Genomic DNA, 12,728 nt, shown 5'->3' with positions numbered 1-12,728 from the left:
AGGACAGCGCAATGTCATGATCAGAATTCTTGCATTTGTCATGCTATGGGACAGGCAAATCAAAACTGCTTGTCGTCTGCGTATATCGAATGGCTCGGGTGGATTAGTTAACGTTATTTACTTGAAGACACATTGCTTGCCTCACCGGCGTTTAGTTGAAAATTGACACTCGTCCCTTGTGGAAATTATGATGATCTGGTGCTGTAAATCGCTTTGGTTGCATCCTCCCTCATTGCTGCATTTACAAGGCAGGTGGAATTGTTATTTTTCTTTTTGCAATGGATTTACAGTGCCAGCCAAGAGCTTGGATTTTACAACGGGGAGGAAGAACTCATGTTTATCTGTCCATCCTTGCTCTCATCTTAAGTTTTGCAAGGTAAGTATACAATGTTATGTGCTTTTCGCCGGTTAGACACATCACTTATCTTACTGGGATAGCACATTGTCTGGCATTCTGTTTGCTAGTAAGCAGTAGTGATGGTTTTTGCTCTTCCTGCCGAGCCTAATGAATTGGTCCACGCGTCTTTTTCAGGTCATTAATTAGTATCTTTCTTTCTTTGTGAAAAAAGTTACCTGATGGCTTAACCAATTGCAGAGGACTGGGTAAGCAGATAGGTTTGGCTTGATCCACAAACCATCCCATTTGGCCTTAATAGATTGAGCATCGATTTGGGCGTTTGCAATGGGAATGGGCATCTCATGTAAGATACCAAGAGCTCAGTTTGTACGTTGGGAAGAATGATATACAGAACTATTTTCTCTGTTCCTAAATATTTATTGTTCGTGAGAACTAGACTATTTCTCGCCAACAGCAAATATTTAGGAACAGAGCAAGTAGTAGCCATCCATGACAAGTTGGTTGTGTGTGTGTGGTGATAATAAAATTTATCACGCGATTCTCTTGTGAGGTTAAAGATTTCTCCATAGCAGATAAGAACTCGATACGTCATCAGTGTTACCAGCATGACATGATGCAGAGGCCGGGGCCCCCCGTTTTTTTCCAGTGTTACCAACATTCCTGATCAAGTGCAAGTTGCAGTGCAGCCAATGCTTGCTGCATTTGCTGCTTTGCTTAACCTTAGTTAAGCACATCATCGCCGCGCAAATGCTTCCTCGCTGTTGTACATACATGTGCTAAATCAATCTCAGTGTAAACCTTTAACAATGACAGCCAACAGCCCAACAGAACCCTCAGGTTCAACGACATGGCAAATTTAACAAGTAATAAGAAGAATTGAAGGACTCTGTCTGAAAGAGAGACCAAGTTTGCATGCAGGTCAATATGAATCAGGGTACCATTTTCAACGAATGACAGATTAGTTAGACAGACACGGCAATTGATGCCCGGCGCATCGAGTAACTAACTGGTCATGCATATAACTAAACTATGCCTCATGCATGCCTCCTGATTAAGCAGCTGCACACCCTCTAACACTGAGTGAATCAGTCAGTGATGTTGATTGAGATCACCAAGCAAGCTGCTGTGACATTCAGACATATGGAGCCAGCACTAGGGCCCCTTCTTCTTCTGCTCATATTTCGCTGTCACCGCGATAGGCGACGCTGTCATGCTCGGACATTCCGTATATCCGTACTTGCTGACCAGTGAGAAGCATATACTCTTGTATGATATGGCTTTCAGCTGTTAACCATGCAGCTGCCTGCTTAATTGACTGCTAATGGCAGCTTGGTACGAGCTACTGAGCATCACAGCTAATAAGTGTGGGGAAAGAGGTTGCTTAAACCAATCTGCGCATGGATGTTTTTTTTTGATAAGGAGGAAACGAGCCCCCGGCCATCTGCGCATGGATGTGCACGTCGCTGTTGTGTAATCTTCGATCCTAATCATTGTAATGTCAGTTCAAGCCATAGCTGTGCGTGTGCTGCTACAGCGCTCTTCTTGCATTGTCTATGAGCTCGTATTTCTGCACTCACACTGGATCGTTATAATGCAACACTGTTGTCTTCTTCTCTTGTTCTTCCAAAGGGATTGAAATGACTTGCACCAGTTTGGTCTAGGCCTTAGACATTAGGGTATTTCTAACCGATTTTTTATGTCAATTTAGTACAGTATATTTGGCTTTTTACTACACTAAGTTTAACCTAACCGATCCCTAAAATGGCTCAGTGGAGTATAATTCTTACTCCTTCCCTGTCCATCGGAGTATATCGGCTCTCTTCTTCCCGCCTCCCATCAAACAATCTGGACGATGCATGCATCCATATTATTAATTATTTACAAAGCCCTTATAAGATCATTAGTAAGCCTAAAGCCACAATCTTGGCAACACCTATCGTCACTCCTATCCTCGTGATGAATGGGTGCCGAATGTCTGAGTTTAATACCAAACATATATCATATCAACACCTAATATCTAATGTCGCACCACATGCGCACGCTGCAAGGGCCGTTACCTCCTTCATCCATCGACCCATCCTCACATCAGATACTGACGCATCGACCTTGCCAGGCCTCTCTGCCATCGAGCCACCACGATGCTAGACAACGTCGTCCTCCTCCACGAGTCCGTCGCCACCAATCGGACACCCAGTCTCCACTGCGCCATGCCGTCGAGATCCAACGCCATCCATGTGTAGGACGAAGCACCACTCCACCACCTACCGACGCCCAACTACCAAGCCATCCACATGTTCCTCCAGTCGATGAATGTCTCCAAAGATGATGCCCCACGGTGGTGACGACAAAGACATCGCAATCATCCGATCCAGGAGACCCCTCAATGTCTCCAATGAGCGCTACGACGCCCATGGGTGCCGCCGTCAATGGTGGCCTCCTCCAGATGTGACAATGGAGCGATGAAAGCCCCCACCGTTGCCTCCAACGAGGAAAACGATACCCACGGGTGCCACCTACGATGGTGGCATCCTCATCCACTTCAGCAGCTAGGCCACCATCTCCTCCTTCACTTGATACGCCGCGAGGATTGGTAGGGATCTAGAGGGGAGGGGATGCGAAGGCGGCGGGAGGGGAGGCAATTGAGGCGGAGGGGATCGGGAGGGATCTGAGTAATTAACTGGTTATGCAAAACTCCGGGCTGCGGTACTGCGGTGTCGTTCCTCTCCTGGGAGGATTGTTTGTGGAACAATGCTGGATGACAGATGCAGGAGGTGGAGCGACTTCGTCTTGCACGGAGGTTTGGTGGAGCTGTCAAGTCATGCCTGGCCGACACATGACAGTTCTTCCAGAGACTTCGCGTCTGGACAGGTGAGCGCAGGGCGGTGGCGCCGTTGGGCGCCATGGTGGCTTCGACGGATAGGCGGACTAGCAAGGATGATGCATATCTCTTTCATGGAGATGAGTCAGTGGTGCGATGATGATGGCGGCTTCTAAAACGTGTGCATGTGATGTGCGCTTTAGGTGTGCTACAACGGCTGTTGCTCCTGATACGTTATGTGGATGGATTAGCGACGACATCAGTTTTAGATATGAAGAGAGTGAGATCACTCTACATTATCGAATTTGTAGGTGTGAGTGATGGCTTTTAATGGATTGATGTATATTTTTATTAGTGTTTTTATGAAATTATTAATAAAGATGGACGCATACATCAATTGATGCAGAGTTTGAAGTTTAACCTCTTTTTCAGAAAAAAGTTAGGCAGACACGGCAAATGATGCCCAGCACGTTGAGTATCTAACTGGTTACGCAAAACTAAACTATGATTCATGCATGCCTCCTGATTAAGCACCTGCACACCATCTAACATTTACTGAATCAATCAGTGATGTTGATTGAGATCACCAAGCAAGTTGGAGTGACATTCAGACATATGGAGCCAGCACTAGCATTTCCCCCTTGTGCTCATCTTTCGCTGTCGTGATAGGCGACACTGTCATGTCCGTATATCCGTACTGGATGACCAGTACAGTGAGACGCATATGCCCTATCATTCAGCTGTTAGCCCCTAAAACCCTTCTCAAAAGCCCGAACAGACCGCTCGGTCACTGTCCGGTCATAACAAATCAACATAAACGGGTTTCTCAAATCGGTCTCGAACATCCCGACTGACCGGCATCTGTCATTTTCAACCCAAATATGGAACGGATACGGAGAGCCTGGACACGCCCGAGCACGTCCGCCACGTCGGCCTGGCGGCTTGGTCCCATGCGGATTCGCCGGAAAATCCGACGGTCCGACGGGTGCCTCGACCGTCGGCGCGGTGTGAACGTCGCGTGGCGCCGCTCCGGAGTCGGGGCCAGCCATTTAAGCCGGCCGGTGCCCCCAGCCCTAGCACATCAGTCTTCTCCGTCACTCTGCTGTCACCCGAGCACTTCCCTCTCCGAGCCCGTCAGCCATGCCACCATGCCGCCGACATTATATGATCCTGCACCATCTCTTCCTTCTTCAACAGGTCCGAGTCCGAAAGGAATCAGGGCTACCTCTGGAACCGGAGATGTATTTCGAGGAGGGAGGAGCCGTGTGCTTTTGTATGGATATGAAAGATGAAATATAAAAAAGTTGAGTGTGGAAAGAAAAAGTTAAGACATCACCAGCCAGTGTCAACGAGGGGCCAGATTTGAAGGGTCCCGCTGTATGCTCTTAACCACCGGATCGATGCTTAACTTGCTGCTAACGGCAACTTGGTACCAGCTAGCGTTACCAGGCCATGCTGAGCAAGTGAGTATCACAGCTAATAAGTACGGGGGAAGAGGCTGCTTAAATCAATCTGCGCATGGATGTGCACGTCGCTATTGTGTAATCTTTGATCCTAATCATTGTAATCAGGGACGAAGTCATCATGCAAACATAAAGGATCAAGTTTGTTCATAAAGAACGCAAAGTTCATATAAAATGATTTTTTTTGCTACAATAACCATTATCATAGTAAAAAATCAATTTGTTAGAGGGGGTCTAGCCCCCCTCGCCCCCTTAGAATCGTCCCTGATTGCAATGTCAGTTCAAGACATAGCTGTGCGTGTGCAGTTATAGCGCTCTTCTTGCATTGTCTATGTGCTCGTATTTCTGCACTCACACTCGTTGCAATGCAACACTGTTTCTTCTTCTCTTGTTCTTCCAAAGGGGTTGAAATGATTTTCACCAGTTTGGTCTACGCCTTAGCCATTAGGGCATTTTTAACCGATCCCTTATGTCAATTTAATGGAGTATATTTGACTTTTTACTACACTAAGTTTGACCTAACGGATCCCTAAAACCGCTTAGTGGAGTATTTTTACTTCTTCCCTATCACCGGAATATATTTACTTTTTCTCTCTGCGACCGAGTAAAACCGGTTTTCTTCTTACCGCCTCGTCTTCCCCCCTCCCCCCCCCCCCCCCCGCGTGCACGTCGCCGACGCGCCCCCCACCTTTCCGATGGCTCGACGTGGTGTCCGTCGGTCCCTGCCGCCGATCCACAACATGGATCCACGCCGCCCCGCGGGCGGGTCACCCTCTACGGGCGCTTCATCGAGCCACTATCACCGCTCACCCGATCCGCCCGCCACCGCGCCCCTACGCCGGTTCGAGGAATTCCCCGTCCTTCCTTCGCCCCGACCACTGACGAGGACCTACCTCCGGGGTCCGACAATGGCGGTCAGGGAGATGGATGGCCGAAATCATGGATTGGGAGATCGACCATATATCCAAGCTCGCGACCATGGAGTACGACCGCTGACAGGTCCGCCACCACAGTGCGGTGACCGGGCTCAACTTCCCCTTCAGCACGGCTCCGGTCCACCTTGTCCCACCGGAGCTGGGGGTGGTGAGCTCAGCTATGGCGCGAAAGGACCGTGAGGCGAGGGAGCGCCTCGAGGTCGAGGCCACCACCGAGGCCTACATGCAAGAGTTTCGCCTGCAACACCCGGAGCTCGTGGAGGCGGAGTGGATGATCTTTGCCGACACCGGCGATGAAGTTATCATTATCTCCTCCTCCGATGAGGTCGAAGACGGCTGCACGGAGGGTGGCGAGGACGAGGAGATCGACGTCGACGAGTGGAGGAGTGTCTTCCCTGACGACGGAGACGGCGGCATCGGCCCGGGCCCAGTTCGCGGCACACCGTACCTCACAAGGAAGGATTGGCTCGGCCACAAAAATTTGATCGAAAGTAGTTTAGTTAAGCTTAGTTTAGTTTAAATTTGTGTTTTATGTTCGGTTGTGCAAAACTATTCATGTTTATGTTTGAATGCATGCTACTTTCGGTTCAAATTGCTTTGAATTTGATCAAAATGAAGTTTAGTACTCAAGTTCAGGGAATCGGCTAGAAACGGCCAAACAATACTGAAGTACTCTACTAAAGGTTTTACTCCGTTAATTTATAGGGGATCGATTAGAGATGCCCTTAATTAGTGGTCGTCCAAATCTCACCGGAGTGCGAATACCACATTAATTTGGAGTGTCTGTTGCACATCTGATCGAGGACTAGAAGATTGGCTATGTGCATGTAAGTTGGATAGAAACACATTAGCATGGTCTTTCTTTCTCACACACAGGCTCTTGTTTGTGCTTCCAGATGTAATGCATTCGTCAACGGCAATCAACTGTTGCACTGGAGCTTAGACAAGTAACAACGGATTGTGTTCCAATAAAAAAAATAACAACGGACGCCTGATTTTGTTGCCTAGTCATGACATGCATGATAAAGTGTATGTTTGGTGGATATTATTCAAGTATCACGTCGCTTTTTCTCAAATGTGATGTGTCAGAGTGTGAAATGTCTAGATCCGGCTGTGCGCAACAAAGGTCAACGTACCCGATGTAATGTGTAAACGGAGATAGTTTAGAGTACCTACAACAACTTGCAAATTTGGATCCTCAAACATCCGTGCACAAGTCCGGACGCCACCGCGGACAATGACCAAGCAGGGTTTAAACTTTTTCATTTGCAATCACGTATCATATTTTCAAAATATCGGATAACTGCAAATACATGCACGTCGATCATCACGTCCATGTTAAACCGGTGGGACACCAAAATACTCAAAGGTTTTCATATCCGTATGGGTCCGGTGGGTTTGCGAATGTTTTTTAGTCCCATCTTGCCACCTTAGGACCTAATCGACCGGTTTAAATAGCTGGATCGTACAATTTTGATAAGCTTTAGTCGTCATTGTACCATTTGTGAAGCATATGGACCGTGACTTAAATATTTTATGTTTGTGACGTATAAGATTCCTAGTCACAGTCCATCTCTTTGACAAATGAAACAATGATGTTTGCAAGACTTTTTTCATTCACAAAATATGTTTTCACTGTTCTTTTTGAATCACAAAATATGTTTTCATGACATCAATTTAGATGAATGGGGTGAACTTGGCAGAACGAGATTTGATCCTCTTATGCAATTAACAGATAAGTTTGTCCCTATCACACGACGGGGTCAAAAATATCTTCTCTTCGGGTGGGTGCAGGTGGGATCTCTATGAAATGGAGTGAAGTGGCTGGTCTCGTCTGGCCGCCCTCATATCATCCCTATATTCGGTCCCGATTTGAAGGGTGTCGGTCAGTCTGGACGTATAGGGACCAAATGAGGGGTCCGGTTGGGTTACCTTCTTTCGACCGGACACTGTTCAAACGGTTTCGAACATTCAGGGAGGATGTAGGGGGTCCGGCTGTAGATGCTCTTTGGTCCCTACAGTTAGACAGTATAAACAACTTCTGCACATTTTCTTTACTACTCCCTCTGTAAACATATACTGCCTCTGTATCGAAATATTTATAGTTTTAATAGGTTACCTAATAAAACTAGAAATATTTTAATACAGGGGAGTATAAGACGTTTTCACGTCTTATATATGTTTACATAGGGAGTACTATATTAAAGGGAAGTCTGTGCATTGTGATACATCATCCCTGCATAAATATCTCCTTTCCCATATAAATACGTATCTCTTTTCTCAATGTTCTCTCACAAACATCTTTCCAAATAATCTCCTTCCAACAAACCAACCTGTGGTTGGATGGTTAGAGACAGTGGTACCCCTAGCCCACCAGGCTTCAAATACTGATGCGGTAATACGCTTTTAGTAGGAGGAGATGTTTTCGTCGACGATGAGGCGTTTATAGTGACTTCGTAAAAATCTCAAGATGATATGCCGGTTCAGTCTCTCGAAGGTGCTCATAGGGATAAGGTGTGCGTGTGTGCGTTCATAAGGGTGAGTGTATGCGTGTGTATATGAGCGATTGCGTTTGTACTGTGTATTTTTTTTAAAAAAATCTCCTTCCGAAGTCACAAACATATCACCTTTCCAAACCACAAATATGTAAGAACCAAAATCTCCTGAGCCGCATTAGAGACAAGAATTGCTGATGAACTGGTCCAAGCATCCTTTTCAGATTAGTATCTTTCTTTGTCGATGAAGTTATCTGATGGTTTAACCAATTGCAGACGACTGGGTAAGCAGATAATGATGTCTAGGTCCACAAATCATCCAGATGTGGCTTCAGTTGACTGAGTAAGTGAGCATATTTGGGTGTTTGCAGTGGGGATGTGTGCCTCATGTAAGACAGAAAGAGCTCAGTTTGTACCTTTTGAAGAATGGTAAAGCTAGTAGCCATCCATGTCAAGCTCATTGTGTAGTGACAATAAACTGTTGGAAATATGAGCGATTTACCAAGTAATTTTACTAGCAGAAATAATAGATAAACTGCGACTACCATAGCAGACATATGATAAGCCATGCAATTATAGAAAAAATATGGAAGTTGCATTTGAAAAGGTGAACAGGAACGGAACATATCTAGAAAAGAAACTACAACAAGAAGTTGAGGCATGAACTCAAACAAGAAGAATACGAGAACGTACTGAGTTGCACCTGCAGCAGCAGTGATGTTGGCGTTGTCGTTGGACATGTTGTCGAAGAGGTGGTCGACGTTAGGGAAGAAGTTGTCGTCCGGGAAGAGGTCGTCGCTGTCTGTGATGAAAGCCAGTAGTCGCGCGGAGCGCTCCCCAAAAACCTTATCGCTCTTCTCCTGTACAGGACCCAAAGAAACGGAGTTTCGGAGGCCTACTGCCCCAACCTACGGTGCATGCCGCAAGCCGGGATGGGAAAGAACGTAGCAGCAACACAGAGTTTGGAACCAGTGGCGAGAGGAAAGTTCTGATGCGTATCTCCGGAGAGGAGCGACCTCTCTTTTATAGGCGCAAGAGAAGGAGGTGAGAGGCCAGCGACGGGAGCCGAAGAGAACGAGGGAGACGAAACGAACAGACAATAGCCGAAGGGTGCAGCGTTCATGTTCAATATCCACTACATCAAAAGGTTCTGCTTCCGAGTGACCTTTCGTATACCAGTCGTGCGTGACACAAATTTAGTTTCACTCGGCTCATTCCCGCGAGCGGCGTGTCGTGACGAGGTGGGCGGAGGAGGAGGAGAAACGCGCGTTTATATCTCTCTTGTTGTCAAGCTCATACATGTGTGGAAACATCCTCCCTTATAAGGAGGTCCAACTCCCACTAAACTATCAATGTGAGACTAAACTTTTTCACCTCTTGCCTTGCACAAATGGGCTGTGTGGGCCTCTAGGATTTATTAGAAATTTCAAAAATTATATATTAGGCTGGTCTAAAAATAGATAAAATTCCAGCATAAACTTGATCACACGATTCCCTTGCGAGACTAAATATTTTGCTAACATTTTTTACGTAGTGCATGTTGATGTACAGACAAGGCTTATTGCATTTCCATGTAACCTGCTTATCAATGAGAAATAAAGCAATTGTTGGGTCCTTCAATTTTTTTTAAAAAGAACCTTACTGCATTTGCTGCTTTGATTAACACTAAACACATTATCACACACCTGCTTGTTCTTCTACATGTGCTCAATCTCCAAGTCAACCATTTAAAACACAGCTACCAGACCTCTCAAGTTCAACAACATGGCAAATTACGAAGTACTCCCTTCGTCTCATAATATAAGAGTATCTTTTACGTTAGTGTAATATAAAAAATGCTTTTATATTATGGGACGGTAATGAGCGCGCGGGATTCCTCCCGGCGGCTCTCGCGGTTTGGTGAGATGGGGTGGCTGTCCTCTTCCCAGGCTGCACACATAGGCAGTGGCCGGTGTGCCAGGGCTCCCACGTTGGTAGCATGATTTTGGATGGTTGCCGGATCTGGATGATCAGATTAGGGCTTTGAAGATGGTCTGAAAGGTGCACATGTTATCGGTTGGATGCTTATTGGATAGATCCAGGTGAAAACTTGGTCTTCGATCGATGGCCGAAGCCGGTAAAGATGACGCCCTCGCCATCATTTCCTTATAAAATCTTTATAAATAACTAATAAAATAATTATATACATTTTCTAGATGCAGAGGTTGGGGGTCATCCTTCTTTTTTTTAAAAGGACTGTCGAGAGAAAGAGCAAAGTTGTAAGTCGATAAGAATCAGGGTACTATCTTTAACGGATGACCGGTTAGACACGGCAATTGATGTCTAGCACACACAGGCACAGTAACTATCTGGTTATGCAAACTAAGCTCTGCTTCATACCTCCTAGCTAATTAAGTAGCTGCGCACCATCAACACAGAATCAGTCAGTGACGTTGAGATCAGCAAGTAAGCTGCCCTGACGTCCAGACATATGGAGCTCGCCCGTCTTCCTCCGCTGTCGTTTCATGTTGGGGCATTCCGTACATCCGTACTTGATTGACCACTAAGACGCATATATATACACTCCGATGGTGTTTCTTTTTAAAGGACTAGATTTTTTTAGTCTCGGGGATTAAAGAAAAAAGTCCCTCGAGTAGAGTCTTTTTCTAGTTCCTTAAAAAAAAGTCCCTCCTGTTTCTTTACCTAGGAATAAAAGAGACTTTTTTTAGTCTAGTCCCTCTAAAGAAACACCACCTCCTATAGTCCTACTCTATTTATATGATATGGCTTTCAGCTGTTAACCACGTACATGGTGGATGCAGCTGCCTGCTTAATTCACTGCTAATGGCAGCTTGGTAAGAGCTAGCCGTACCAGGCCATGCTGATTGAGCAAGTGAGCATCACAGCTAATAAGTACGGGAACGGCTGCTTAAATCAATCTGCACATGGATGTACACGTCGATATTGTGTAATCTTCGATCCTAATCATTGTAATGTCAGTTTAAGCTATAGCTGTTCATGCTCTTCTTGCTAAGATTGTACATATATATATATATATATATGTGTGTGTGTGTGTGTGTGTCCAGGGCAGGGCCAGCTACCTTACTTGTGTCCTCAACTGCGAACGCATCAAGCACTCACATTTCTTGCAATGCATCATTGTTGTCTTTTCTCCCGCTCATTTAAAGAGAGAAATACTTTTCAGCAGATTGATCTACTCCTTCCTAGACATATTTTGGAGTGAGATTCACTTATTTTGCTCGTTTATAGTTCACATTAGAATCTCTAAAATGGACTTCTATTTAGGAATGGGGAGACTACATCTTATCCACTATACCTCGGTTTCAAAATATATTTGAAAGTTCTCGGTTTCTCCTAAGTCAAACACCAGATTTATAGAAAAATATATTATCATCTACAACATCAACCGTACATAGTATGAAGTATACTTTATGATGAATGTAATGAGACTAATTTGAGATTGTAGATATTAGAGCAACTCCAACACAATGACCCAAATCGTCTGCGTGCGTCCGTATGAGTCAGGACAAAAGTGGAGTCCCAACGCACCGATCCAAACCCAAAACGCGTTCCCTTTGCGTCCACGCGGACCCATTTCTGACCCAAAATCGCATCGCATCCGCATCGTGCACCCACACGGTGTCCGATGCGGTCCCACTTGGCGGCCAGCCAACTACCACTTACTGACAAATTTATGAGGACCACCGACACCAGAGCCACTAGTCAACCCCTTCGCGCTTCCTCGCTGGCGACAACCCAAACCCTAGCAGCAAGGGCAAGGACACCCCCGGCGCCTCATCCTCCTATGCTCCTCCTCCTCATCCTCCTACTCCGGCACCGGTGCCTGCCTTGGGTTCAAGCAGTGGCGAACCTTGAAATAAAATGAAGGAGGAGCTCAATGTTAACCGTGTGAAAAAAATGCACTAACTCTCAGTTTTTTAGTTTAAATAATATTATTTTTTATGATGAATACTAATAATTTTTGTTTTTTAATTTTTGGAGTGGGGGTGGGGGTGGGGTCAAGCCTGTTGAAACAACACCCTTAGATTCGCCACTGGGTTCAAGTGTGTGTCATGGATATCCATATGCATCTGACGCTTGAGACCAGTTGTTTATATGTTCTGAGATTTCTTACAAATATGCAATCATTGACTTGAAGAAGGAGGCGATGGAGTTTTTGGTTCGGTTACTAGATGTGAAAATTTGTAAGATTAGTCGGGAGCAAATATGGTTGCCCATGCCATTGTTCCCTTTTGTAAAAAATGTTAGGACAAATGATGTTTTGAGTGGTCCAGTGCCTTCCTATCTGTTGGAATAGGCATATAACGATGGTAGTACTTCGATTTAACCGGGCTACATGGAATGGGATGATCTTAAAAACATGGGTGCTAACTCTAAATGTGGTGTGATCTGTTATGTCTTATGTGTGATCATTTTTTCCACCACCCTCATGCAAAAATCCTGATTCTACCCCTGCCTAATCATGAACAATAATGTCACTTTTTGAGGTCATCAAATTACAAGAAATTTTTGTTCTCAACCGTGTCTATCTTTCATTTGTCTTGACCCGTAGCCTTTTAAAAACTCACATGAGTTATGCAGATATGATAAATATGAGATCATAATTCTACCCACCACGTTCAATTCTACACTAGATGT

The sequence above is a fragment of the Hordeum vulgare genome, chromosome 4H, assembly GCF_904849725.1.
Source record: "Hordeum vulgare subsp. vulgare chromosome 4H, MorexV3_pseudomolecules_assembly, whole genome shotgun sequence".
NCBI lineage: Eukaryota > Viridiplantae > Streptophyta > Magnoliopsida > Poales > Poaceae > Hordeum > Hordeum vulgare.
The sequence above is the reverse complement of the archived record's forward strand: the minus strand, read 5'-3'. Positions refer to the sequence as shown.